General features: G+C 35.3%; 1 protein-coding gene and 1 long non-coding RNA gene across 2 annotated transcripts in view; one reads left to right on the top strand and one right to left on the bottom strand.

Moving 5' to 3' along the window:
• Positions 1-27,943, bottom strand: part of LOC101892996 (protein Atossa) — a 127,651-nt gene that overhangs the window by 68,876 nt on the left and 30,832 nt on the right. The gene's annotated exons all lie outside the window — the stretch shown is intronic.
• On the top strand, positions 4,451-5,240 carry LOC131804731 (uncharacterized). The gene is made up of 2 exons (XR_009343250.1): positions 4,451-4,854; positions 4,928-5,240. It is a non-coding gene; the product is annotated as an uncharacterized LOC131804731 (long non-coding RNA).

The following is a 27,943-nucleotide window of genomic DNA, read 5'->3' on the forward strand; positions in this document are numbered from 1 at the left end:
GTTGACTTAGTTCGATTTTGGCCCTAGGCTTCTTTGATCATTTCCGAAGAAGCCAGGCGATGACTTAAGCCAGCCAAATAAAGGTGCAAGTACATAAAAAGCTTAAAGTCATGGCTAGGCATATTAATGTCAAATTACGATGGAAAACGACGGCAGGATTTTAGTGCGACTCTGTAATCCCTATATGAAATGTCACAAAATATGCCTAGCCAAGACTTAAAGCTTTTTATGTACTTACACCTTAAGTGCTTTATGTTTTCGATAAAAAAAAGATATAATGTCTACAATAGGTGTATACCTTTTCAGATTTACTAAGTAATACCATGTTTACGTTAGAACTTTTTGTACGGTTAACCAACTTTGAGAGGATTTATTTGAAGTATAAGTAATGGATATGACAATTGTAATCCAAATCCAGTCGGTTAACCCATTTATATATAAACGTACTGTAACATTTTGCACATGGTAGAAGCATACAGGTAGATGCTTAGAAACATTGATATATCAACAATTTTAAAATGTTTTTTTTTTTTTTTGTTTTTCAAAAATAAGTAGATTTGTACATGTTTTTTTCTACGACGCAAATCAGAGGCCGTTATGGTATTCATTATTCAACTAATTTACAAATTTCAATAATTTTCCATTCAACATTTTCACTTCCAAAATCGGTTTGACAGTTCATTGTTCCAGCAGCTGTGTCGATGCGACTAACTGTATTCTTCTACCATTATTTTGCAGTAGAGTGATAGTATGTTCACAGAAGAGTTTTTGCCGAGTTAAACCTTTGACGTATATGCAATGGAATGGGAATTGAAATCCACAGGGTTTATTTAATTCTGCAAACTGTAAACGTACAATGGCCGATTATTACATGATGTTGTCGGACAAATAAGTCGTTTTATCTTATTTTAGTTTTATTTAAATGTGAACTGTCCGATAAACAAAAGGTCAGACCATCTTCACTTTATATTTTAATATAAAATTTATTGAATTCATGTTGCCATATTTTATATTGATAATATGGCAATAACAGCTTAATTTATTCAAAAAAGGACAACGAATTGCATCATTTATTTTATATTGAAGAACTGAATCAAAGACTTATAGTACGTTTATATATATATGAGGGTTAACCCACTGGATTTGGATTTAAATTGTCACATCCATTACTTTTACTTCAAATAAATCCTCTCAAAGTAGGTTAACCCTACAAAAAGTTCTAACGTAAACATGACATTGGGGTGGAAATACATAAAGCGCTTATCTGGCTGGCTTAAGTCATCGGGTTGCTTCTTCGTAGATGATCAAAGGAGTTTTAGGTTGACTTAGTTCGAATTTGGGCATAGGCTCCTTTGTTCATTTCCGAAGAAGCCAGCCAGATAAGCGCTTTATGTATTCCCACCTTTACTTTACGGAATTAATTACAAATTAGCTTTGTTTATTATTTTTAACCTAAAATAAAGATGCTAATGTGAAAAGAATGCAGTGAATACCAGTTACATTGTCATATCTCTGAAAAAATGTTTTTATTTCAAAGTAAAGAAATAAAATCGTAAAACGGATGGCTTTCAGTAAGAATTACCAAAAAAATTGTTTGTAAACGAACATGTCTTTATATCTTCCGCCAAAAAAATAGAGGTAATCTAATGGTAGACGCATCGACGCAAATTGTTGATATTTGAAAATTTTTTGAAAAATACATATCATAGCAACCTTCAATTTACGTCGTACAAGAAAACGTATAAAAATTTGCTTATTTTTGACAACATTTTTTAACAATTTTGACATATCAATGTTCACAAACGTCCTACCATGGGTAATCTGGTTGCATATATGATTTTAATCAGAGTTCATTCTATTTCTTTACTTCAAACAACCTGAAAACACGATATTGCCATAACTAGTTCCGTCGCCCTTTCCAGTGAATTATTAAAATGAACTGGGTCGTTTGTACATAGCATCGACACAGCTACTGCAATATTGAACTGTCAAATCGATTTTGGAATTGTTTAACGAATTTTTTTTTTTTGAAATTTGTAAAAATTGTTAAAAAAAATACATATCCTAAAAACCTACTATTAGCGGCGTATAAGAAAACTTAAAAAAATCTCCCTATTTTTGACAAAACATTTTGAAAATTTTTAAGTATCAAAGTTCCCCAGCGTACTCTTCTACCATGTTCAATAGGAAGCAAGGCCCAGTTATTAACGGTCTGTTCCACTGTATCGAAAGAAAATGTGTGCGATTAAAAGCTGGTCACTCACTTTCGCACAGTGTTGCCACCAAGGAGGCTGTGTGATAATATTACACATTTTGGGAAAAGTTACACATGTATCAAAATTTTTTTAATCAAAGTTTTTTTTTTAACAAAATTATTATGCAATCCAAAAACAAACGTAAAATTATTTTATAGCAAATTTAAATAATAATTTATAACTAAAAAATATATTAGTGCGTGTTTCTGAAATTTGTTTTACAATTATTTAAAGTGCTAGATACTCGATTTCTTAAGTCTGGAGTATTCTGCAATTGACTTATTATCTTCAAATTACCCTCTATTACAGAGAGTAGTGTTTTTCAAAAAGAAACTGATAACTTTACAATATTTGCTGATCGCTAAAAATATCATGAATTCATTCCGGCGAAGAGATTGATCACTTAGCTTTTTTAGCATTTTGATTGGACGATTTTGGCGAAAAGTAAGCACTTTAAGTGTCAAACATTCTCCAGTAAATGAGAATCGTGCTCACTTCCTGACTTTCCCAAAATCATCAGCTAAATATTCTTTCTGCAATAGTAAAACTATAAATTACACATGCCACCAATTACACATGGGCTACACATGCAACAAAAAATTACACACAATAGTTGTGTTCCAGTACTTTTCTAGTAGTAAAACTAGCAGAAGAGAGAACAGTTCGAAATGTCATTCACAATTAGGTGTGCTCAAAAAATAAGGGAACGGAAAATTAGCAAAAATGCGATAAAATGTCAAAATTCTAAATTCCAAGAGTAAACAGTCCAAATCGGACTGGTGAAACCTTAATGAAACGGACGCCAAAATTTAAAAAAATTAGTATTGAAGACGATACGTTAAAATTAATAATCTATAATAATAATTAATAATCTGATTCATCATTCAGCCAGTCCTCTTCACTACTGGAATCATCCAAAAGTGCTCCATATTTTCTCTTTTTGTTTTTTTTTTGCACTACAAATATTAGTTTTTCCTTTAGTTTTTAAGTTGATCATTTCTTTATTTTTGTTATGACGCGGGAACATTAAAAAGTATCAATACATTTTTCAACCTTGTAAGCCCTGCCAATTAAATGTCAAATTTAAAATTTGCACATTTCTGCTCGGCCAGATTCATGTAGCTGAAACAAGCAGAAATGTGCAACACTCAGCCATTTTTTTCTCGAGAGAGCTGCAAGTTTTGCTAGTTTTTGCAGTACGGGAACGCGTTGTAGCAGAATTAGTACTAATTAGTACTAATTTGTAGGTTCTGGAACACATCTAATATGTGTAATTACACATGAGGTGGCAACACTGCTTTCGTATCAGATTGCGTCCCATTAACATTCTTTCTTTCTTTCGCATAGCCTTACGTAACTATATGTTGCTAAACATACCTTTGACAAATTAATAGCGAAATTAAACAAAAAGCGCGAAAATTATAGATTCAAACGCGTCAGCTGGCTCTGTCTGAACTGACAAATCAGTTGTAAATAAATAAACAAAAAAACATTCCGAGTTCCCCAGTGGTTGTGTTCAATTTATTTATTTATTCAAAAAATTAAAAATGAATATTTCTGTTGCTCCATAGTATATGGATGATGTGGAGGAGTCTGTTGCTTCCAAATATTGCCACACCTCTGGCAACACAGGACTCTTTTCCATATAATCAACTAGTGCCCGCAGCTCTGTAGTAGATGACTTTTTCGTGCAGGAATTGTATTTATTATTTTTACTCATATTTTGTTTCGATTTTCAATCAGAGCAATAATTATGTCGAAACACTTCTCCAAAATTATAACCAGACGGCAGCAATAACACAAGTGACTGATTTTGACATTTGTGATCACACGCGTGCGAAGGAAAAAAGTGTAACGCAAAATTACACTGAAATGCTTAAATTTTCGTTCGATTTTATATTCGTACAATTTTTCATTCTGATGGATTGTAGTGAGACGGAAATCAGCTGTTTGTCAGATCAATAAATAAAATCGAAAACATGTGTTCCCCCCCTAAAAGTGTGCTATTTAAGTGTCCATGGCTATACGAACGTTTAAAAAGAAATGTTTCATTACCAAGATTAGATTCTAAATTTCAAACATACCCACGCCCAAACTTATCAGCATAATTGGCAAGTAGAGCTGATGAAACACCAGCATATTGTTATGAAACCCATCAAATTTGACGAATATTTACTTCAAACGCATTTTTCAAATCCAGGGGGGGGTGAGTGTGGTGTAAATTAAAAATAAAATCAACAAAACAAAACGAAACGAAAAAAACATCTGGACATTTGAAAACCAATATCAATATCAGACAATTAAAATAGAAATCAAGCGATTACTAACAGCCAGTTCCACGATATCGAAAGAACACGTTCGCACAACTTTTACACGACAAACAGCTGATTTCCGTTCCACTAAAATCTATCAGAACGAAAATTTCGAACGAAAACGTAAGCATTTCAGTGTAATTTTGCGTTCCACTATCTTTTTTCTTTCGTACGCATGCGAACACAAATGTCAAAATCAGTCACTTGTGTGTTTGCTATCGTATAATAACAATTAAGGAAAATTGTTTTAACATAAACATTGCTTGATTGAAAATGGAAACAAAAATGTAAGTAAAAATAATAAATGCAATTTAATATGTGAACAACAAATATATATTTTTTTTATTCTCTCAATTCCAGCACGAAAAAATCATCAACTACACAGCCGCGGGCACTAGTTGAGTGAATGGAGGAGAATCCTGTGTTCGCCAGAGGAATGCCAATTTTTGGAAGCAGCAGAAGAAGTTTTAAATCGGGGCGGATTTGGGTAGTTCTGCAACCGGGCACCCACTTCTCTTCCATCATATCCAAAAGAGCCCGAAAACTTCCTTCGACACACGAAAGTTGGCCACAAACCTAGAAAAAATCATTTTTTATTATTTCAAAAATGTAAAAATACAATCATACTTACTGGTTGTTAGGTACTTCAAATAAATTCGAAGCATCTCTTAAATGCCTCCGTGGCACATTTCGAACCTCCTCCATAAAAAATAGGGCTACGGAAATATTCTTTTTTTTATTTTCTAAGAGCTCAAATAGTTTGAACACAATCACTAGAAATTTTATTTTGTTTGTTTATTTACAATTTGTTTGTTTACAACTGAAATGTCAGTTGAGACAGAGCCACTGCTGCTTTTTCGCGTTTAAATTAGACATTTGACGCTTTTTTTGCTTTATTTCGCGATTAATTTTTCCAAAAAAATATTTAGCAACACTGAATCACGTAAGGCTATGCGAAAGAAAGAACGAAAGTTAGTGGAACGCATTCTTATACGAAAGTGAGTGAGTAGCCTTCGTTCGCACAAATTTTCTTTCGAGATCGTGGAACAGGCTGTAATATTTCGCATGAGTACTTAATGACTTATAGCAATTGCAACAACAACAACAACAACAGTAATGACAAAAAACACTGAGCAATTGTTGTTTGACCATTTAGAAAAAATCTACAAGTCATGCATGCATGCATGCCTGACAACAACTACCACCAGACAACACACAGTTGGTGAAATTAGAGGAGATGCCGCCACATACAGAACCACTTCGCTGTTGAACTTTAAACTTTGCACAATCACTAAATGAGTAATAATTAAGGTGCAGGGATGGAAAGTCAAAACTTCTAGAGAAAAGAATTTAAAATTTGCACAGCGTCTAAATGAGTAATAAATAAGATGCAGGGTTGAAAGTCAAAACTTGTAGAGAAGAGAATTTAAAATTTGCACAACCCATAGTAGAATTAAGAAGGTAAAGTCATGCAAACATATGTTTACAATTTTTTTTTTTTTTTTTTCAAAATTATTCATTTGACAACATCTCATTGTCAAAATGTATATCTATGAATCCATTGTACACATAAATCAGAGATGGGAACCTGTTTTTTATTTGGTGAAAATTGACAAGGTAAATTACAGAAAATGTAGAGAAGGATAGTCTTATTTGAAATGGCTTTAATTTTTTAATTTTTCCATCCACAAACACTACAGGGTGAGATGAAAAAATTGCAAGAAAGTCAAAAGCCATAATTTTTACATTTTCATACCCTCCACCATACTATGGAGGGTATATTAATTTTGTCATTCCGTTTGTAACTCCTAGAAAAACTCATGTCAGACCCAACAAAGTATATATATTCTTGATCAGCGTAAAATTCTAAGACGATTTAGCCATGTCTGTCTGTCTGTCCGTCTGTCTGTCTGTTGTAATCACGCTATCTTTCGAACAAATTGAGATAGAAGGCTAAAATTTTGCACACATGTATATTTTGCCAGTAGGCAGGTTAAGTTCGTAAATGGGCCATGTAGCTCCAAGTTCTCATATAGCCCCCATATAACGGTACCCCCCGATATTCGGTATTTTGATGATTTTACTCACGTTATTCACCGGAATTGTTTCAAATTTGGCATTTGAAGTTCGTAATAGATACTACAACATAAGACAGAAAATTATCTGTGCAGGTCCACGCCTTCGTGTAGTCCCCATATAACGGTACCCCCCGATATTCGGTATTTTGATGATTTTAGCGACATTGTTTACCGGAATCGTTTCAAATTTGGTATTTGATGTTCGTAACGGATATTACATCCTAAGTCAAAAAATGAGCCATGTAGGTCCACGTCTTCATATAGCCCCCATATAACAATACCCCCCGATATTCGGTATTTTGATGATTTTAACGACATTATTTAACGGAATCGTTCCAAATTTGGTATTTGAAGTTCGTAATAGATACTGCAGCATAAAACAGAAAATGGGCCATGTAGGTCCACGTTTTCGTATAGCCCCAATATACCTTCCCCCCGATATTCGGTATTTTGATGATTTTAGCGACTTTATTTACCGGAATTGTTTCAAATTTCGCATGGGAAGTTCGTAATGGATACTTCAGCCCATGCCAGAAAATTGTCTCTGCAGGTTCACGTCTTCGTATAGCCCCCATATAACGGTACCCCACATATTCGGTATTTTGATGATTTTAGCTACATTATAAACAGATTTTTCTTCAAGTTTCGCATTTAAATATTGTAATAACTAATGACAAAAGTTGCCTATGCAGGTCCAAGTCGTCGTATAAGCATTCGGTATTTTTAAAATTTTAACAGAATTTTTAACGGATTTTATTTTATTTTTTTTTTTTGGAAATTGCCAAATTTGTACCAAATGGTGGAGGGTATTCAAAGTTCGGCCCGGCCGAACTTACAGCTTTTTAACTTGTTATATTTTATTGAATAATAGCAAAAAATGTCGGAAATAGCATCAAATTTTAGAATAAGTTTAGATTCGTTCGAATAGTCACCTTTCGCACGAATTAGGGCCTTCAAATGGCCAATGAAACCATCACACACTGCCCGAATGTTGCTCTGCGGTATTTTGGTCTATTCCCGGCGAAGCGCTTTCTTGAGGTGATCGTCACTTTGGTAGTTTTTAGTGTCAACCTTGCATTCCAAAATACTCCAGACACAATAGTCCAACGGATTTGTATCCGGAGATTTTGGTGGCCATTGTGCGTTGGAAATGAACCGAGAAACCTCATTTTGCGACTATTCTTGGGTGGCGCGTGCTGAGTCCTTTTGGAATGTCCAAGGTCTGCGTCCAAAATGTTTGTGGGCCCAAGGCTTTAATACATGCTCCAGAATATTTTCGCAGTAATATTCGGCATTTATGCTGATGCCACAGTCGATAAATAGGAGCGGAGAGCGACCATGGGCTGTTATGGCGGCCCACACTATCACCTTAGCCGGCACTTGAGTTCTGCTGGCCAACCGAAGGTGCACATTTTCAGCTGACCTCCTTGGCAAATAAACGCGATCATTTTGTTTGTTTATAAACTGCTGGACAACGAATGTTTTCTCGTCGGAGAAAACCAAATTCGGCAGTTCACCACTTTCGTAAAAGCCAAGCAACTCTTTAGCTCTTCTGAGCCTATTTTCTTTCTGATGCGGTGTAAGTTCTTGCACTTTTTTGAATTTCACTGGCTGTACTCCGAGCTCCTTTTTCAATATTTGCCGAATGGAATATTGCGATATGTTCAGCTCACGAGCCATTTTTCGGCCACTGCAAAGCGGGTTTCAATCAAGTCTCATCTTTACTTTTCGAACCATTTCTGCTTGTGTTGCTGTTTTCTTCCGTCCACTTCCTTGAAGTCGGGCTACGCTATCAGTATCACGGCGATGGTACGAGACACAAAAGATTTATTTTCATTCAAATGCTGGAGGGTTCTAACGATAGCCACTTATGGTTTTCTAGCCAAATATAAAGAAATCACACAACCACGCTTGAATTCCATACGAATAATTTCTTTTCTGGAAAATTCTCACCAAGATGCTTTTGTACCCTTGTAAACAATATAATGAGCTGTCACTGGAATAATTTTAACAGCTCTCGGACGAGTGGCTTAGAAATGACAGCAGTCTGAAGTTGGTTGCAGTTTTATCGTCTCACACAGTATATGAACAAATAACATTGAACTGACTCACGGTTCGAGCGGGCTGGAAATCATTTTAAAAACCGAACCATGGTTCAAAAGTAGATTTAAGGTGAGAATACATAAAACGCTTCATTAACTGGCTTAAGTCATCGACTGGCTTCTTCGTAGAGGCCTCACGCTTCTTTGTTCTTTTCCGAAAAAGCCACCCGATTACTTAAGCCAGTCAAAAAAGCGTTTTGTGTATTCTGACCTTAAGTAAATGAACCGGATCAACTGAAATCGAAAATTTTTTACCAGTCCTCTAAATTGAACCTTTACATAAAACGAACAATTGTATTGCAACTTCCATCCCTGAATGCCCAATTGATATTATGGTGTCGCCCTGTTGTACAAATTGTGACTCAATACAAATTTCCTCATTACTAACCTTCTAATGCAGGTTGGTGATGCGTCACGTATTTTACGTGGGGCTATCCACCACCTTAATGCTAAGTTGTGTCATCAGCTGATTTCGTTCGCATTTCAAACAATGATAACAGCTGATTAGAGGGGCTTTATTTACATTGTAGTCATCATGTAGTTAAGTCGCTAAGAGTTTGAGAGAGAGAGAGTGGAAGGGAGCTTGAATTATACAAGAACTAATACGAATATAGCTAAGTAAAGAAACCGCCATAAACGATATTTTATGTAATTTCTAAAAATATAATTCTCTAAGAACACACACTCACACCACCATTAAAAAACCTTGCACGTGTATCACGAATTCGAATGAAAAGAAAAGATGTGGGCTTTACAAATTGTCGCATTTACAAGTGGCCAGTTAAAAATAGTTGTTGTTAGCTATTATTTCAGCTAGACAAAACATAATCTCATTTCCCTCCATCATTCTTTTCCGCTCACACACGTAAGGTTTCCCCAACACACACACACACACACACCACATAATCAGTTTACAAAGTTGTCATAAAAATAGCCAGCATTTGTGGTCAGTTTTACTACCGCTCGGCATTGTGTAGTTCTATTGGCGAAGGTCTTCAATGTAATAGGAATATTTGTAGCTATGCGGTAATTATTATGGGGTCTTTTGTCATAATTTATATTTTCAGAAGGGTGTGTCATTTTTGTTTTGATGAGGGATTGGAAAGAATTTGATATTTTAGTAGGGGATTCTATAACAACTCTTACGTAAATATATGATTTGATGTGAACTACCCTAGTAGTCATTAGCTGATAAGATATCATTTAGTGTGAACTGCATTAATACCAATCATCTGAATATCAGCTGATTAACATCTGTAGTTTCAAGTATTGTTATAGTGCGATTAGATACAATGTTTTATCCGGATTTTATCTGAACAGTTTCGCAAAAATGACGGAGATACAGCCCTGAAGCTATGGCCGCTACCTGTCAGAATTTTTCAAAATTTTATGCAACAAGTGGTTTTTAATTTTTGGATATTTTTTCTCATTTTTATAATGAATGGGTGGTCTTTTGTTGTTGCAAAATGGTCAGGCTTAATCCCATTATTGTTGTTTTTATAAAAACAACGTTTGTTTATTAGTGGAGAACGATGGTAGTGTTTACCAGGGGGTAAGGCAGGGAATACTTAGGTTTCGGAAAGAGTCACCAATCCTCATCAGTTCCCCTGTTTTATGTCTGGGATATTCTCCCCAGAATTAATTTTAAAAATAATTTCTAAGACAAAAAAAAACTTTTTAACGTTGTTTTTATAAAAACAACAATAACGGGATTAAGCCTGACCATTTTGCAACTACAAAATACTATGATATCCCGAACAAATACCCCAACACTGTTCTATGAATGGATAGTCTTTAAAATATGAGATGGAAACTTTTCAATCTTTCAATTCCATGGCAAAACTGGTTAATAATTTTAATTACTTCTCGTCATTGTTTTTGTTTTTATATTTCAAAACAATAAATACATACACAAATGCTCTGTTCCAGTACCTGCAAGAATCTACTATTTTTGCTATTTTCTTCGATATCATAAAGGGAAAATCGTTCATTGTAATCGTTGGTCGTGGAACAGATTAAAAATTGGCAGAAGTCGGGCACACTTTGGGTGTAAGTACATAAGAAGCTTGAAGTCATGACTAGACATATTTTGTGACATTTCATAAAGGGAATACAGAGCCGCACTCCTGTCGTTGTTTTCCATTATAATTTGACATTAATATGCCTAGCCATGACTTCAAGCTTTTTATGTACTTGCGCCTTTAACCCTTAACTACAGACGTCAAATTATACGAACGTTAGTACAGACCACCGGTAATTTTTACCGGTTATATAAAATACATAACATTTCTGTAAAACAATTGAAAAATTTGTTTAATATATGTATGTCTGTTATATATTTTTTGTATATCAAGATCTTGAAAAAGTTTTAAAATTATTTACCTTAATAAAACCGCACAAGTTTTTTAAAGCAAAATATGTTCAGTTATCCCAGAAATTGAAAAATCGTAAATGCTTACCGGTAAAAAATGCCGGTCATCTGTAGTTAAGGGTAAAGGTGAGAATACTCTTTTTTGACTGGCTTCATCGGAAAAGAACAAAGGAGGTGGAGATAGGACAAAAATCGAACTAAGTCAACCTTAAACTCCTTTTTTTCTCTCTCGAAAAAGCCAGCCGATAACCGTTTTTTGACTGGCTTAAGTCATAGGCTAAATTCTTGGGAAAAAAACAGAGCGTAGGGCCAAAATCGAACTAGGGCAATCTACAACTCCTTTTTTCCTCTACGAAGAAGTCAGCTGATGACTAGAGCGTTTTATGTTTTCTTACTTTTAAAAACAAACTGTAATCAGCTGGTAGGTCTACCTTACCTTTTTAATGTACCATGACATTATCAGAATTTTTTACATTCCCGATTTTTTTAAACCAGATTTACCATACAAATTTATTCACAGCAGGATTTATTTTAAATCCCGGGCGGAATCTACATACTAAGAGATATCATTACTGGGTACAGCATAAGCTTATGATAATATATTGGAAGATACATTATTTCATTGCAGAAGGTCACTAACGCGAATAAACACTTAAGGTGGGAATACAAAAAGCACTTTTCTGACTCTCTTAAGTCATCGGCTGGCTTCTTCGGAAATTAACGAAGGAGCCTATGGCAAAAATCGAACTAAGTCAACCTAAAACTCCTTTGTTCCTCTACGAAGAAGCCAGCTGATGACTTAAGTCAGCCAAATATGCGCTTTATTTCTTCCCACCTTTATTTTTTCGATATCAATGGTCTCTATCATGGTAAAATTAGGAAGGTAAAGTCATTTCAAATAAGCATATCCATCTCTGTATTTTCTGTAATTCACCTTGTCAAATTTCACTGCTAAGAAAAATGGTTCTTAGCTCTGATTTGTGGATGGATTTGTAAGTATAAATTTTGACAATGCCATGTCAAATGAATAATTTTGGAAAAAAAAATTGAAGGAGATGATCACATGACTTTACCTTCTTAATTCTACCATGGTCTCTTCAATAGGTTTGTTTGTCTATTTTTTGCATTCTCTTTTTTGGTTGTGTATGTATACCATAGATGCCCAGTAGTGGCTGATTTCAGCAATTTCAACTCACACGTATTCTTACGCTCTTTTGTTTGATCGCCAATCAACCAATAGGAAAGCAGAAATATGAGTGGGAGAGACAAGCTACACAGGCAGAAATTCTGTGTAATATTTACATTTAATCGTAATCGAGACTGCTGTTAGTGAACACATAAAGTGAAAATTATTGCGATATGTCAATGATGTCATTTCAAAAGCATTTTATGCTACAAAATGCTTTTGATGATATGCAATGTGTTATATGTTATAAGACATTTAAAAAAATAAGAAATATAATAAACAAAACATTTTGAAACTGTTCATAAAGACATGAATTGTTAGCAGGGGGAAGAAAAAGAAAAACGATTTAAAATGTATAAGAAACTTTTTATAAAAAAGTTGAAGGAATGGGTAAATCAATATAGAGGTAATGATGAAGATATGGTGGAGGAGAATTTAAAAATGGGTTTATCTAACTTAATAAGTTTATATATTATAATAAAAAAGGGAAGGCCATTTTCAGATGGGCCGTTTGTCAAAAATATGTTGTGTCAAGTTTTTGAAAAACTTAATTTTAACACTAATTTTATTAAAAAATTACCTTTGTCCCGCAATAGTATAACCCGGCGATCCCTGTACATTCATTAATTTTACATTTCCCAGAAAAAGCAAAAAATTACGACACCCGCCACACATGTGCTTTCGTCGCTATCTCGTTGACGACTAAATAAAATGAATAGAAAAATATTTTCTTCCAGTGTTATTTCGTCGCTCTCACCAATACTATTACATTGGGCATCTATGATGTATACGTAAAGAAACATCAGCTGAGCGGCATTTATATCCTCCTAAGGGCGTATTCATGGTAAAATTAAGAAGGTAAAATCATGCAATAATATGTTTACAATTTTATCAAAATACTCCTTTGACATCTAATTGTCAAAATTCATGTTTGTAAATACATTGTAAAAAATGTTCCTAGACACAATGGAACCATTACCAGTGTCATAAGTCTGTCAGTTTCCGAGATATTTGCGATCGTTTGAAGTTGAAGGGCACTAGTCAATTTTCAGGAAAATTTCCTACTTCTTAAAATGAAGGCTTTATTCTCTTTGTTTAAATAAAATACAACTAATATTAGAAATGTAAAAAATGTTCCTCGAAACAATGTAATCATTCTCAGAGTCCCAAGTCTGTTAGTTTCCGAGATATTTGCGATCGTTTGAAGTTAAAGACACTAGTCAATTTTCAGGAAAATTTCCAACTTCTTGAAATTAAGGTTGTTATCTCTTTGTTTAAATAAAATACAACTAATATAGGAACTGTTTTTAGTGTAAAAAATGGTCCTCGACACAATTGAATCATTCCCAGATACCTAAGTCTGTTAGTTTCTAGGATATTTGCGATCGTTTGAAGGTGAAGGGCACTAGTCAATTTCCAAGAAAATTTCCTACTTCTTGAGATGAAGGCTGTATTCTCTTTGTTTAAATAAAATGCAACTAATGTTAGAAGTGTTTTTGGTGTAAAAAATGTTCCTCGACACAATGGAATCATTCCCAGTGTCATAAGTCTGTTAGTTTCCGAGAAATCAGGCATGGGAACCTGTTTTTTATTCAATGAAATTTGACAAGGAAAATGCAGAGATTTACAAACCTATTTCAAATGACTTTACCTTCTTAATTTTACCATTGGCGTATTTAAAAACTCAAGATTAACCCATTGGAACTAAAAAACCCAGTGGGCTTATCTTGGATAGTATAAATGCTCTATTAGCCATTAGTTGATAAGATATCATTTGGTGTGAACTTGCTTAATATCGATCATCTGTAGATCAGCTGATCAACTGTTTTTTTGTTTTTAGAGGGATTTTTAATGTTATTTTTTAAGGACAGATTAAGTTAACGAAATCTAGGATTAAGCACCGTTATGTTTATTATATTATTAAGGACGATGATTATGAAAATAAAACACCGATTTTACAAATAGCCTCAAATGGCTTAAGCACTTCTAAAAGGTTAGAATAAAGCTCAATAATTTTTGAGCTGAAGAAAGCCTATTTTTGCAAAGGCAAGTAGTTGTGACTGCAAATAGCCAAACATTAACTTTTGAGCCATGTGGCATTCTAAAACGCCGGCAAAAAACAGTCTGGTAGGCCAACATCAATTTTACATTTTTCAATGGCAAAAAATGACGTCGAATCCTTATAATAGTTCAATTGAGCGATTCACTAAAAGGAGCATCTGAACTAGGTCAACAAAACCAAAGGAACAATCGATATCTAAAGGTCTAAGGCTGAAAATACATAAAGAGCATATTTGGCTGGCTTAAGTCATCGGCTGGCTTCTTCGTAGATGAACAAAGGAGTTTTAGGTTGACTTAGTTCGCTTTTGGGCCTAGGCTCTTCTGTTCAATACCGAAGAAACCACCGGCTAGACTTAAGCCAGCCAGATAAGCGCTTTATGTATTCCCACCTTAAGGGTGGAGGATTTTCGACATTGCAGCATAACTTAAGGTGGGAATACAGTAAACGCTTTTCTGACTGGCTTAAGTCATGGGCTGGCTTCTTCGTAGAGGAACAAAGGAGTTTTAGGTTGATTTAGTTCGAATTCGGCCCAAGCTCCTTTGTTCTTTTTTCCGAAGAAGCCAGTCAGAAAAGCGTTTAATGTACTCCCACCTTAAGTTATGTCGAATGTAAAAGTATTTGATGCATTAAAACCATTATATAAAATATCTTTAGGATGTATGCTACATTTAGGCCTATCAAAAAGCAGCCATCAACAGAAGACCTCGAGCTTAAATTAATATGTAGTTCCATTCAATTTGCCATGTTGTTGTCCGATTGACTGTCAATAATTTTCGTATTCTTTCTTGTGGTTTTTTGCTGTTGCGGATTTTCGAAAGAACGAACAAATTCGCAAGAACGAACAAAGAAAGTCCGCCAAATGACCATTAAACCATCAACTTGGGCTGTCAGATGAGCCCAACCACCACTTCGTCATCATCAACAATCAATATCGAAGCATAGAGGCCACTCAACCAAAAAGAGATGATGAAAACGAAAAAGAAAATTACTCCAGACATTTGCAGCTTTCTTTGTTTGCTGCCAGCCAGCCAGCCAGTCAGCCAGCTAATAAGCAATCATGCTGGAGGAACTGGTATCTCCAACATTTTTTTTATTTAAAAAATTTCTTTAACGACTGCCCTCTTCAGTGGTTTTATGTATTTCGTTGTGGAACATCGATTCTTCTTCTTCTTTGTGTTAGGTTGTTGCTTTTTTCGAGCAACAAACTCATCATCCGTTAATGCCATTGTCCATGACTCTAGAAGTAACATCTTCATCGTTAACAACAGATAACTACTAACTACCCACCCATCCAGTGACTTTGGGAACCTCTTCTTCTTTGTTTGCATTTCATGTCATTTATTCTTTCAAACATTTTTGTTTTGCATCCGTTTTGCAAGCATCCATTCCCAAATGAAAGGAAAAGTTCTGCAAGTCACTATTCTCTTTATTCAATAACCAAAAAATGAAAAAAAAAAGGAAGTGGCTATACCTTTGAGGCATTCATTCACCTTTTGTACCCGGTCTGAATCACCTAACAAAGAAACATTTTTGTTGAACCGAAATTCTCCGCAAACAAAGTTCATCGTAAAGGCTGGGTTGGGTGAAAAGTGATTTTTCTATGAAAGAGGATAAAACAAAACTGCTATAGTCTTCAATTTTTTTTCTATGAAACCCAAAAAGTTCGGAGATGCGAAAAACAGCTGAATTTTAAGAAATCTAACATAAAAGGCTACCCAATTTTCAAAAGAAATGTCATCAGGCATTCCTATTTCTTTTATTACGAACGCCATCTATGTTTCAGTTAATATGACTTTTTTTTAGCTGAGAAATTTAAGTGCATACTTTAAGGCGACTGAAAAGACCACAAAGCAAATTGTAGGCGCCACTTCAATTGGCAAGTGGTCAGACTACTTCATCTTAATCTTTGTTGACTTTTTGACGATTTGAATGAAACGAAATGGCTTAACCATGGTAAAATTAAAAAGGTAAAGTCATTTCAAATAAGGCTATCCATCTCTGCATTCTCTGTAATTTACCTTGTCAAATTGCACTGCATAGAAAACGGGTTCTCATCTCTGATTTGTGTATATACAATGGATTTATAAATATACATTTTGACAATGAAATGTTGTCAAATCAAATTTTTCGCAAAAAATTTCAATCATATGATTGCATGACTTTAATTCCGCCATGGACTATTTTTACTAAATGTTAAGGTTGGAATACATAAAGCGCTTATCTTCATAAAGCGCTGGCTTCTTCGGAAATGAACAAAGGAGCCTAGGGCCAAAATCGAACTAAGTCAACCTAAAACTCATTTGTTCATCTACTAAGAAGCCAGCCGATGACTTAAGCCAGCCAAATATGCTCTTTATGTATTTCCACCCTTAAGGCTTAAATATTTTAGGCTTCCAAGGAATTTTTTCCATTGTCATTTATGTTATTACGTACGCCATCTATACTTGATGCTGATATTGAGTATGGGTTTATAAGTTGATAAATTGACATGCATACTATTAGGCGATTAAAAATAATACGGATTAAAACGTATATAACATAAGTTGAAGATGCATAAAGAGCTCTATATACTGGCCTAAGGTGAGAATACATAAAACGCTTCTTTGACTGGCTTAAATCATCGGCTGGCCTCTTCGGAAAAAAGCAAAGGATCGTAAGGCCAAAATCGAACTAATTAAAACTTAATTTGCAGATACATAAAGAGCTCTATATACTGGCCTAAGGTGAGAATACATAAAACGCTTCTTTGACTGGCTTAAATCATCGGCTGGCCTCTTCGTAAAAGAACAAAGGTTCGCAAGGCCAAAATCGAACAAATTCAACCTAAGACTCCTTTGTTTCTCCACGAAGAAGTCAGCCGGTGACTTAAACCAGTCAAAAAAAAAAGCGTTTTATGTATTGTCACCTTTAATTCATCGACTGGCTTCTTCGTAAAAGAACAAAGGAGTTTTAGATTGACTTAGTTCAATTTTGGACCATAATACATACTTGTCCACTTTACGCTCCTTTGATCTTTTACGAAAAAGACAGCCCATGACTTAAGGTGAGAATACATAAAGCTGAAAATACATAAAACGGTTTTCTGACTGGCTTAAGACATCGGCTGGCTTCTTCGGAAAAGAACAAAGGAGCCTAGGGCCGATATCGAACTAGGTCAACCTAAAACTCCTTTGTTTCTCTACAAAGAAGACAGTCGATGACTTAAGCCAGTCAAAAAAGCTTAAGGGTGGAAATACATAAAGCGCATATTTGGCTGGCTTAAGTCATCGGCTGACTTCTTCGAAAAAGGGGGGGCCAAAATCGAACTATGCCAACCTAGAACTTCTTTATTCCCATGGTAGAAGAATACAGGTAGATGCATTAACGCTTGGGAGCATTAATGTGTCAACAAAAGTAAAATGTTTTTTTTTTTCAAATATAAGTAGATTTTGACATGTTTTCTTATACGACGCCATTCCGGGGTTATTTTAATTCGCGTTTTTTTAAAAAATTTTACAAATTTTAATAATTTTTTATTCAACATTTTCAATTCCGAAATAGGTTTGACAGTTCATTGTCCCATCAGCTGTGTCGATGCGTCTACCTATATTCTTCTACCATGTTTGTTTCTTTAAGAAGATGCTAGCCTATGACCTTTCACCTTTAATCCAGAAGTTTTCAAGTTCCAATTGGGCTCTGCATTAAGATGGTAGCTCCACCGTATCTTTACCTTAGAGTATTTTCTAACAAATTGATAAGTATGAAATATTGTGACCTCTGGAAAAAGAATATTTTGACCTTAAAGGGTACAAAATTAGCGAAAGAAGGTATTGACCATAGGAAAATTTACAACTGAGGAAACGTCATGCAGTTATATGCTTGGAATTATTTGAAAATTATACATTTGACATTTCACTGTCGAAATGTTTATTTTTAGATTCATTGTGTATATATTAATCAGAGATGAAACCTGTTTCCCATGCGACTAAATTTAACATGGTATATGCAGAGCTGGATATTATTATTTACCCTTGTATAAGCGAGAAGAGACCTATAGTTTGGCTGTTTATTCAGTTCTGTATCCGGATCGAAGGACCAAATTTAAAATAAGAATAGAATCCAATCTCCCTCTTCGATTGTCAACTGTATTCTCTATTCGGCTTGACTGGAGCAATGTTGAGTGAGAAAAGAAACACGACCTCTTCGCTTGGGTGTAGCTTCAATTCTGATTTTATTTCAAAAATATGTTCTTTAAGTACTACAAAAACTAATCTAACTTAACCTAATCGCAGCCACACAATTATTCTTATCTATTCTAATATTTAATGGAGAACATTGCAGGGCAGCTTGACATTTCATTCAAGTGGTCTTCTACATCTATTGAGCGCATCGATATTTGTGCATGTGGGTCATTATATCAAACATCAAACGTCAGCGCACAAGATCACTGAATTGTTCACACGTGATATATTATGGCGGCTGGGAGATATGTAATTTTAGAATATTTATTGTTTATTCCTAGATTTTCCCAGCACCTCTACCGCACTCAAAAGTATGTACAAAGTATTTTGTACAACCCTGTTTTAATTTTAGTTAATTGTCTTAAAATTTACGTTTTTCTGGAAATTTCATAAATACCGCATTAAAATATTCAAGATTTGATCCATAATACGACAAGTGTGATGGCCTTATTTATATCTCAAAGAGAGAGATCCCTCTTATATAGAGGTACGATCACGTGGAGGCTCACAGGAAGATTGAATGTGGTACAACTCCTACTCAGCTGATGAGGAAGAATTAAATTCGACGACAGAAAAAAGCGAAATTCCACGTGTCAGAATTCTTAAAGTTTTCATTCTCAAAAACAAAAATATCGAGGTGAAGTGGTGAAAAGTTTTCAATAAAGAAGAAATGATATGGTCAAGATAGGTGTACGTCGTCAAAATTAACAGTCGATTAGTCATTGCACGAGGAACGCGTCATCCGTTAGTTCTCGTTACGCGTCATCGATAAAACAACAGCATTAGCTTTATACATACTGAACCACTCCTTGTGGTTGTTGTTTGTTATCGATGACGCGTGACACAACATAACGGTAGGCAAGTTAATTGTGCCTTCTAGGAAAAAATTACTTTCAATTGTGTCTAATCAGTTAAACATTGATTTACAAATATAATTTTTAAAAACAAAGTCAATTATAGTCGATTTCAATTTTTTATTTTAAAATTAACAGTACAAAATGAAAAACGGTCGACCATTTTCAATAGTATCAAAATCGATTACAAAAGATTATCTTTACTGTGGCTTTTCAACGCCAGAAATCGACTAAGCGAAAGTCGACCTATGTATCCCTAGAATGCTTAATACCATGTTCTCATTGAAATGTGGACATCATTGTTCGTTCTCAAAATTACGTATACGAAATAACTTGTTCATTTGATACTTTCGGGATAAATTCTGACTTAAAATTGGTTATTTATATTTTCCGTTTAAACAATTTCAATGCAAATAATTTTATTTATTGATTTCTATGTAGCATATGGAAATCTTTCAAAAAAAAAATACACTGATACAGGGAGAGATGAAAAAACTGCAACCAACTTCAGACTGCTGTCATTTCAAAGCCACTCGTCCGACAGCTGTTAAAATTATTCCAATGACAGCTCATTATATTGTTTACAAGCGTACAAAAGCATTTTGGTGAGAATTTCCCAGAAAAAAAGTAATTCGTGATGGAATTCAAGCATGATTTCCTTATATTTGGCTGGAAAACCACAAATGGCTATCGTTAGATCACTCCAGCATTTAAATGTGAATAAATCTTTTCTGTCTAGTACCATCGCTCGTTAGCGACTGGTAGCGCAGCCCGACGTCAAGGAAGTGGACGGAAGAAAACAGCAACGTCAGCAGAAATGATTCGAAAAGTAAAGAAGCGACTTGATCGAAACCCGCGTCGCGGTGGCCGAAAAATGGCTCGTGAGCTGAACATATCGCAATATTCCATTCGGCAATTATTGAAAAATGAGCTCGGGCTAAAGCCATTGAAATTCCAAAAAGTGCAAGAACTTACACCGCAACAGATAGAAAACAGATTCAAAAGAGCTAAAGAGTTACTTCGCTTGGCCGAAAGTGGTGAACTGCCGAATTTGGTTTTCTCCGATTGGAATATCGTTGTCCAGCAGTTTGTAAACAAACAAATTGATCGTGTTTACTTACCAAAAAGGTCAGCAGAAAATGTGCACTTAGGTTGGACCCCAGAACTCAAGCGCCGGCAATGGTGTTGGTGTGGGCCGTTTTAAGGGTGGAAATACATATAGCGCATATTTGGCTGGCTTAAGTCATCGGCTGGCTAAAAATAAAACGAAAGTGCAAAGTTTTGCAAAGGTATTGGAGATGTCCTTATTGGAAGTAATCGGCTCGAAGCCGGCGATTTTTCACGAATCGAATGTCACCTAAAGTTGAGAATACATTAAATGCTTTTTTTTGACTGGCTTAAGTCATCAGCTGGCTTCTTCGTAGATGAACAAAGGAGTATTAGGTTGACATAGTTCGAATTTCCGAAGAAGCCAGCTGATGACTTAAGCCAGCCATATAAGCGCCTAATGTATTTCCACCTTAACAGACGATCGTCGCTCTCCGCTCGTATTAATCGACCGACCATAAGAATAAATGCCGAATATTATCGCGAAAATATTCGGGAGGGTGTATTAAAGCCTTGGGCACGCAAACATTTTGGGCACGCAGACCTTGGACATTCCAACAGGACTCAGCACCATCGCACTCAGCACACGCCAACCAAGAATCATTACAAAATGAGGTTCCTCGCTTCATTTCCAGCGCACAATGGCCACCAAAATCTCCGGATACAAATCCTTTGTACAATTGTGTCTCGAATGTTTTGGAAAGCAAGGCTGGCACTAAAAAATACCAAAGTGTCGATCACCTCAAGCAAGCGCTTCGCCGGGAATGGGCCAAAATACCGCAGAGCAGCATTCGGGCAGCGTGTGACGGTTTCATTAGCCGTTTGAAGGCCATAATTCGTGCCAAAGGTGACCAATTCGAACAAATCTAAAGTTATTCTAAAATTTGATGTCATTTCCGATATTTTTTCTTCCATCCATTTAAAAAAAAATGTCGAAAATTTGTTGCCGTTTTTTCATCTCACCCTGTGTATATTTTCCGTTTAAACAATTTCAATGCAAATAATTTAATTTGTTAATTTTTATAGAGGCATATGGAGGTCTTTCAAAAAAAAAAAATACACAGATAGATTCACAGGTCTAGTGTGCTCAGCCAGGATATATTTTCTGGAAAGATAGCACGGGACAGTTGTACGGTATAAAACGGTGATTATGTGAGCAAATATAAGAAATGGTTTTTCCATATTCCTTGCGCAATTTCTGTCTAATTCTCATTCTAGAAGCATATACCTGGATAAAAGGATAACATCTCCACCTAGATTTGAAGTTCGTCGCAGCTGGTAATGACACACCTTTTGCGTCGCAATGTTTCAAAAATACGGTTTCAAACAAAGAAACATCTACAAAGCTTCTACAGAGAAATGATGTAAATCCATTCAGAATTTCCATAATTCTCTAAAACGTAATACCACAATAATCTCCATCCGCAATATTGCCGATTTGGTAAGAGACAACACACCCCACTCCCTTTTGGTTTGTCTTTTTAAAATTTAATTCAATGAAACGTAAATAACACATTTTTTTTTGGCAAAGTTGAATGTATTTATAACTTTCTTCCTACCCGCGCGCTCTCTCGCTCAGACACTCTCTCTTTGTTTTCTTCTCATCCTCCACCTTGTCTGCTGGCCCGTCATGGCAGACAAATAGACGACGACGTTTACAGGAAAGCAAAGCAAAGCAAAGCAACAACATATCCAAGTCAATGCCTTCTTCTTGTGACAAGTTCAAATGACGACGTTCCATTTTGTGTTTGTTGGTGTTGTTCTTATTTTTTTATTGCTTTTGTTGTTATTGGGTTGGGCTTTCCGAAAAAGGGGTTGCAGTTCGAAAACCTCGACACAACAACAAAAAAAAAACAGCCAACCTCAAACAGCTGTTGTGGAAGCCAGTAAATTCGCACAACTCAGCCAGTCAGCCAACAACAACAACACCAATTTATTGTGAGGGTCAAATACCCTTACAAAGTAACAAATAAACAAAGAGCGATAGACAAAGGGAGAGCAAGAGAGTACAAGAGACCGAGAGACTAAGAATTTCATTATTATTTGTAAATACCACAAGAAGGATATGAACGAATTACCTTCGGAGTAGAAGTGGGGGAATTTTTGTTGTTGTCTCTGTTAGGTATTTTCATGGAATTTTAAATGACATCAGGTGGACGGATGCCTTCTGTCTGTCTTAGGTCAGTTATTTAGAGATAATTACACATACACACGTATAGGAGAGTTTTATTTACAAAAAAGACAAAAAAATACAAGAAAGTTAAAAGTTTTTTTGGAAAAAGATGTGGTGCGACCAGTAATAGACCCATTTATCCGTATTGGTACGGATATAGAAAAATAAGTGAAAGGGGAAAAACTATAAACGGCTATTAACCAAATGCAGGCATATCGGCAAGCACTTAATATTAATAAGAAATATTTTTTTTTTTTTTTTTGGATTATCAAACGGAAAAAATATAATTACGAAGAGATTGCCGAAGACAATGAAAGAGATTTACTTGAAGTGGTGTTAATCCAACAAAATATAGGTTCTATTTTAAAGTTAAATAAATTAAAAAGCCAAAATCGAACTAAGTAAACCTAAAACTCATTTGTTCCTCTACGTAGAGGCCAGCCGATGACTTAAGCCAGTCAAAAAAGCGTTTTATGTATTCACAACTTAAATCGACATTCTGACTGCCTGGTTTTTTATACCCTCCACCATAGTATGGGGGGTATATTAAGTTTGCCATTTCGTTTCGAAATATACAATTTAATTTTATATATTTATATTCTTGATCAACATAAAATTCTATGTCGAGTTAGCGATGTCCGTTCATCGTCGATCCGTCTATCCCTCTGTGGAAATCACTCTAGCTTCCGAACGAATAGAAATAGATTGATAAAATTTTGCTCAAATGTATGTTATGTCTGCAGGACTTTTGGTATTGAAAATGGACCACGTAGGTCCACGTTTTGGTATAGCCCCCATATGACGGTACCTCCCGATATTCGATATTTTGATGATTTTAGCGACATTATTCACCGGAATAGTTTCAAATTTGGTAATTAAAGTTCGTAATGGATACTACAGCCTAAGACAGAAAATTGTCTGTGCAGGTCCACGTCTTCGTATAGCTACCATATAACGGTACCTTCCGATATTGGGAATTTTGGTGATTTAAGCGACATTATTCACTGGAAATGTTTCAAATTTGTTATTTGAAGTTCGTAATGGATACTGCAGCCTATGACAGAAAATTGTCTGCGCAGGTCCACATCGTCGTATAGACCTTAATATAACAGCTACATTCGATATTTTTAAGATTTGAACGGAATTTGTAACGGATTTTTTTTTTTTTTTTTTTTGAAAATTGTCGTATTCGTTCCAAATGGCGGAGGGTATTCAAAGTTCGGTCCGGCCGAACTTACAGCTTTTTCACTTGTGTTTTTACTTGCAGCAGGTAATCAAATCTTTAAAGATTTTTGCAAGGGAATGCAAAGATCGTACAAGCCTTCAAGCAGAAGAAGACTTGGGCCACTATTGGATGCAAATTCTTAAATGTAGGTGCATATTCCGTACTTCGTATTGACGGATAGAAAAATTCCGCATCAAAATGTTGGACAACTGTGACTGCAGATCTTACAACTTTTCATACTTCAGAAAATCTTTTTGATCGATGCAATGTTCAAGTTTTCGCTGTAGTAGCAGATTATGCTGCCAATATGATATCCATAGGGCGGAATGTTAGATAGATACTTACAACGCGAAAAATTTAGAAAATCCCACAGAAATTGTACAACAATTCTGCTAGTTTAGCTAAAGAACGATATCAGGTTCTAGTTTTCGCTGTAGTAACAAATAATGCTGCAGCATGCCAATAAGGTATCCAAGGACCGGATTTAATCTCATCGACAATTTGCTATCCAAAAATAGCATCCAAAATTTTGGCATTCGTTTCGATTTGAATTACTTTTGTGCGACTAGGAATAAGCACGGTAGGAATACATAAAGCACTTATCTGATTGGCTTAAGTCATCGGCTGGCTTCTTCGTAGAAGAACACAGGAGTTTTAGGTTGACTTAGTTCCATTTTGGCCCTAGACTCCTTTGTTAATTTCCGAAGAAGCCAGCCGATGACTTAAGCCTGTCATACAAGCGCTTTATGTATTCCCACCTTCATGGACGATCTACTAGGCTACAGTTACCCCAAAACGATGATGTATTCGGCATGTTGGAACAGGAAGTTACTGAAAATTCCTTAATTCTTGGAAAAGTACATCAAATATTTAATGATATGATGGTCACTCTCCACTCGTATTAAACCACCGTGGCATCAGAATAAATGCCGAATATTAGCGCGATAATATTCTGGAGGGTGTATTAAAGCCCTGGGCACGCAAACATTTTGGACCTCAGACCTTCGACTTCATCCATCGCACTCAGCACGCGCCACCCAACAATGGTTACAAAATGAGGTTCATCGCTCGTCCAATGGCCACCAAATTCTCCGGATACCAATCCGTTGGACTACTGTATCTGGAGTATTTTGAAAAGCAAGGTTGGCACTAAGAAATACCAAAGTGTCGATCACCTCAAGCAAGCGCTTGGCCGGGAATGGGGAAATATACTGTAGAGCAACATTCGGGCATCGTGTGACGGTTTTATTGGCCTTTTGAAGGCCATAATTCGTGCTAAAGGTGACCTATTCGAACAAATCTAAAGTTATTGTAAAATTTGATGCTATTTCCGATATTTTTGCATTCATTCAATAAAAATTAAGAACAGACAAGTAAAGGAGCTATAAGTTCGGCCGGACCGAACTTTGAATACCCTCCACCATTTTTTCAACGAATTTTGCAATTCTCAAAAACAATAAAATCCGTTAAAAATTCTGTTAAAATCTTAAAAATACCGACTGTAGCTGTTACATTAGGTTCTCTACGACGACATGGATCTGCATAGGTAACTTTTGTCATAAGCCATTACAATATTCAAATGCGAAACTTAACAAAAAAAAAAAAAAAAAACAAGTAAAAAAGTTGTAAGTTCGGCCGGGCCGATCTTTGAATACCCTCCACCATTTGGTACAAATTTGACAATTTTCAAATAAAAATAAAATCCGTTAAAAATTCTGTTAAAATCTTACAACTACCAAATGTAGCCGTATATTAGGATCTGTACGACGACGTGGACCTGCATGAGCAACTTTTGTCACAAGATATTACAATATTCAAATGCGAAACTTGAAAAAAAAAATCTGTTTATAATGTAGCTAAAACCATCAAAATTCCGAATATAGGGAGGAACCAGGGGAGTTGTAATACGTGGACCTGCACAGACAATTTTCTGGCGTAGGCTGTAGTATCCATTACGAACTTCAAATGCGAAATTTGAAACAATTCCGGTAAATAATGTCGCTAAAATCATAAGAATACCGAATATCGGGAGGTACATTTATATGGGGGCTAAGTGGTAGTTTTCGGATTTTTTTTTTTTTTTTTGAAATTTTCCAAGTTTTTTTTTTTTTTAGTTTGATTGTTATTTGATTTTCAATTGACGTTTGTATCACTTTCTACCACTTCTTATTTCCTCTATAGGAAAATTTTGAAGTATATGTATACCTATACATACTTCAAAATTTTCCTATAGGGGAAAGAAGAAGTCCCCATAAGTTAATGATAACTTTTTTGTAATTTTTCCATACAGACGTCTAATCTTCCATATAAAGACGATTTTCATGAAGACTTTTACCCATGAAGAGAATTCATTTCAAATGCATTTGATCAAAATTACTTTAACTGTTTCAATTAATATAAAATATTTAAAAAAAAAAGACAATTAAAAATGTGTCACTGGGGTGTATTTCGAGTATTTCATGTCCGATGTTCTTTAAATGCCTTTACATGACAATTTTCCCTCATTATTTATGAAATAGTTGAACGCAAAATTGGACATGAACAACGGAAAAAAATCCATCAGCAGCTACAACAACTAAAAGTCACACTACAGCAACAAAAACGACAACACGTAAATATGTTTGTATGTATGTCGATAGGTGTGACACGAGTGCCTTTGTTTAGCTTTCTATTGCGCAGTTCTCTACGCGATTCCCTTAGGCGAAATGTGGTTAAATGGCTAGATAGAACGGTAAAATATGAGGGTGTTTCGGGTCGGGTAATCTTAAACATAGAATGAGCTATCATTTTTACAGACCAATTTAGATCTATCGATTCTGTCCAATGAGTTAAAAACGGATTTCCATTTTGGCCTTTCAAAATAAAATCGACTAGAACCGATTTCGATTTAATATTTTTTATGTGCAGTTTTACCAAACAGATGTCAAAATCGATTGTTTGGTTTTTTCTTTTCAGTACACTCTAATATACTCAAATACTTATCTCTTAATCTGTTGTAATATTTAATAGAGCAAAAAATATGATCAAAATTTATTAAGTCTTTAAATTTATGCGATATTTACAACACATACCCTACACATTTACCAAATTATCTGAAATGGCTGAAGCTTAAGAAGAAAGAGAAAATGAGCCACCAAAAGAGACAATTTGAAAAGAAAAATGCCCCAAAAAAAATTGTAACAAAATACGGATATTATTACATATTCACAAAAACACATGTACTTACATACGTACAACACATACTACGAACAAAGACTCATCTGCTGTGTTGCCGATGTGGAGAAGAGAGAACTTTGTACAACCATATATGGGGATGATGCTGGTGTGTCGCGTCGCTGCTTCGAAAAAAACAACTAAACAGTGATGCTAATTTAGCAATTTTGAGTGTACGGCACTGAGGAAAAGTTTGTGGATAATAGTTGCGAAGAAAATTCCATGTTATGTCAGAACTCTATAAAAAAAATTCCTGTTGATTTATACCACAGAGTCCAATCTCCCTCTTCGATTGTCAACTCTATTCTTTATTCGGATCCTGCTCGGAGGATCAATGTTTTGAGTGAGAAAAGAAAACCAATCGAATGATTTGGCTGTAATTCAATTCTGATTTTATTTCAAAAATATGTTTCTTAAGTGCTACAAAAATTAATCTATCTTAACCTAATCGCAGCCACACAACTATTCTTATCTATTCTAATATTGAATGGAGAACATTGCAGGGCTGCTTGACATTTCATTCAAGTGGTCTTGTACATTTACTGAGCGCATCGATATCTGTGCATGTGGGTCATAATTATCTCACACATTTTCATATGCGTCAGCGCACAAGATCACCGAATTGTTCAGATCTTGTGTTTTATGGCGGCTGGGAAATATGTAATTTCCGAATATTTATTGTTTATTGCTAGATTTTTCCCAGCGCCTTAACCGCACTCAAAAGTGTGTACAAAATATTTGGTAAAGAGGGTATACTAACTTTGTCATTCCGTTTGTAACTCCTC

The sequence above is a fragment of the Musca domestica genome, unplaced genomic scaffold, assembly GCF_030504385.1.
Source record: "Musca domestica strain aabys unplaced genomic scaffold, Musca_domestica.polishedcontigs.V.1.1 48, whole genome shotgun sequence".
NCBI lineage: Eukaryota > Metazoa > Arthropoda > Insecta > Diptera > Muscidae > Musca > Musca domestica.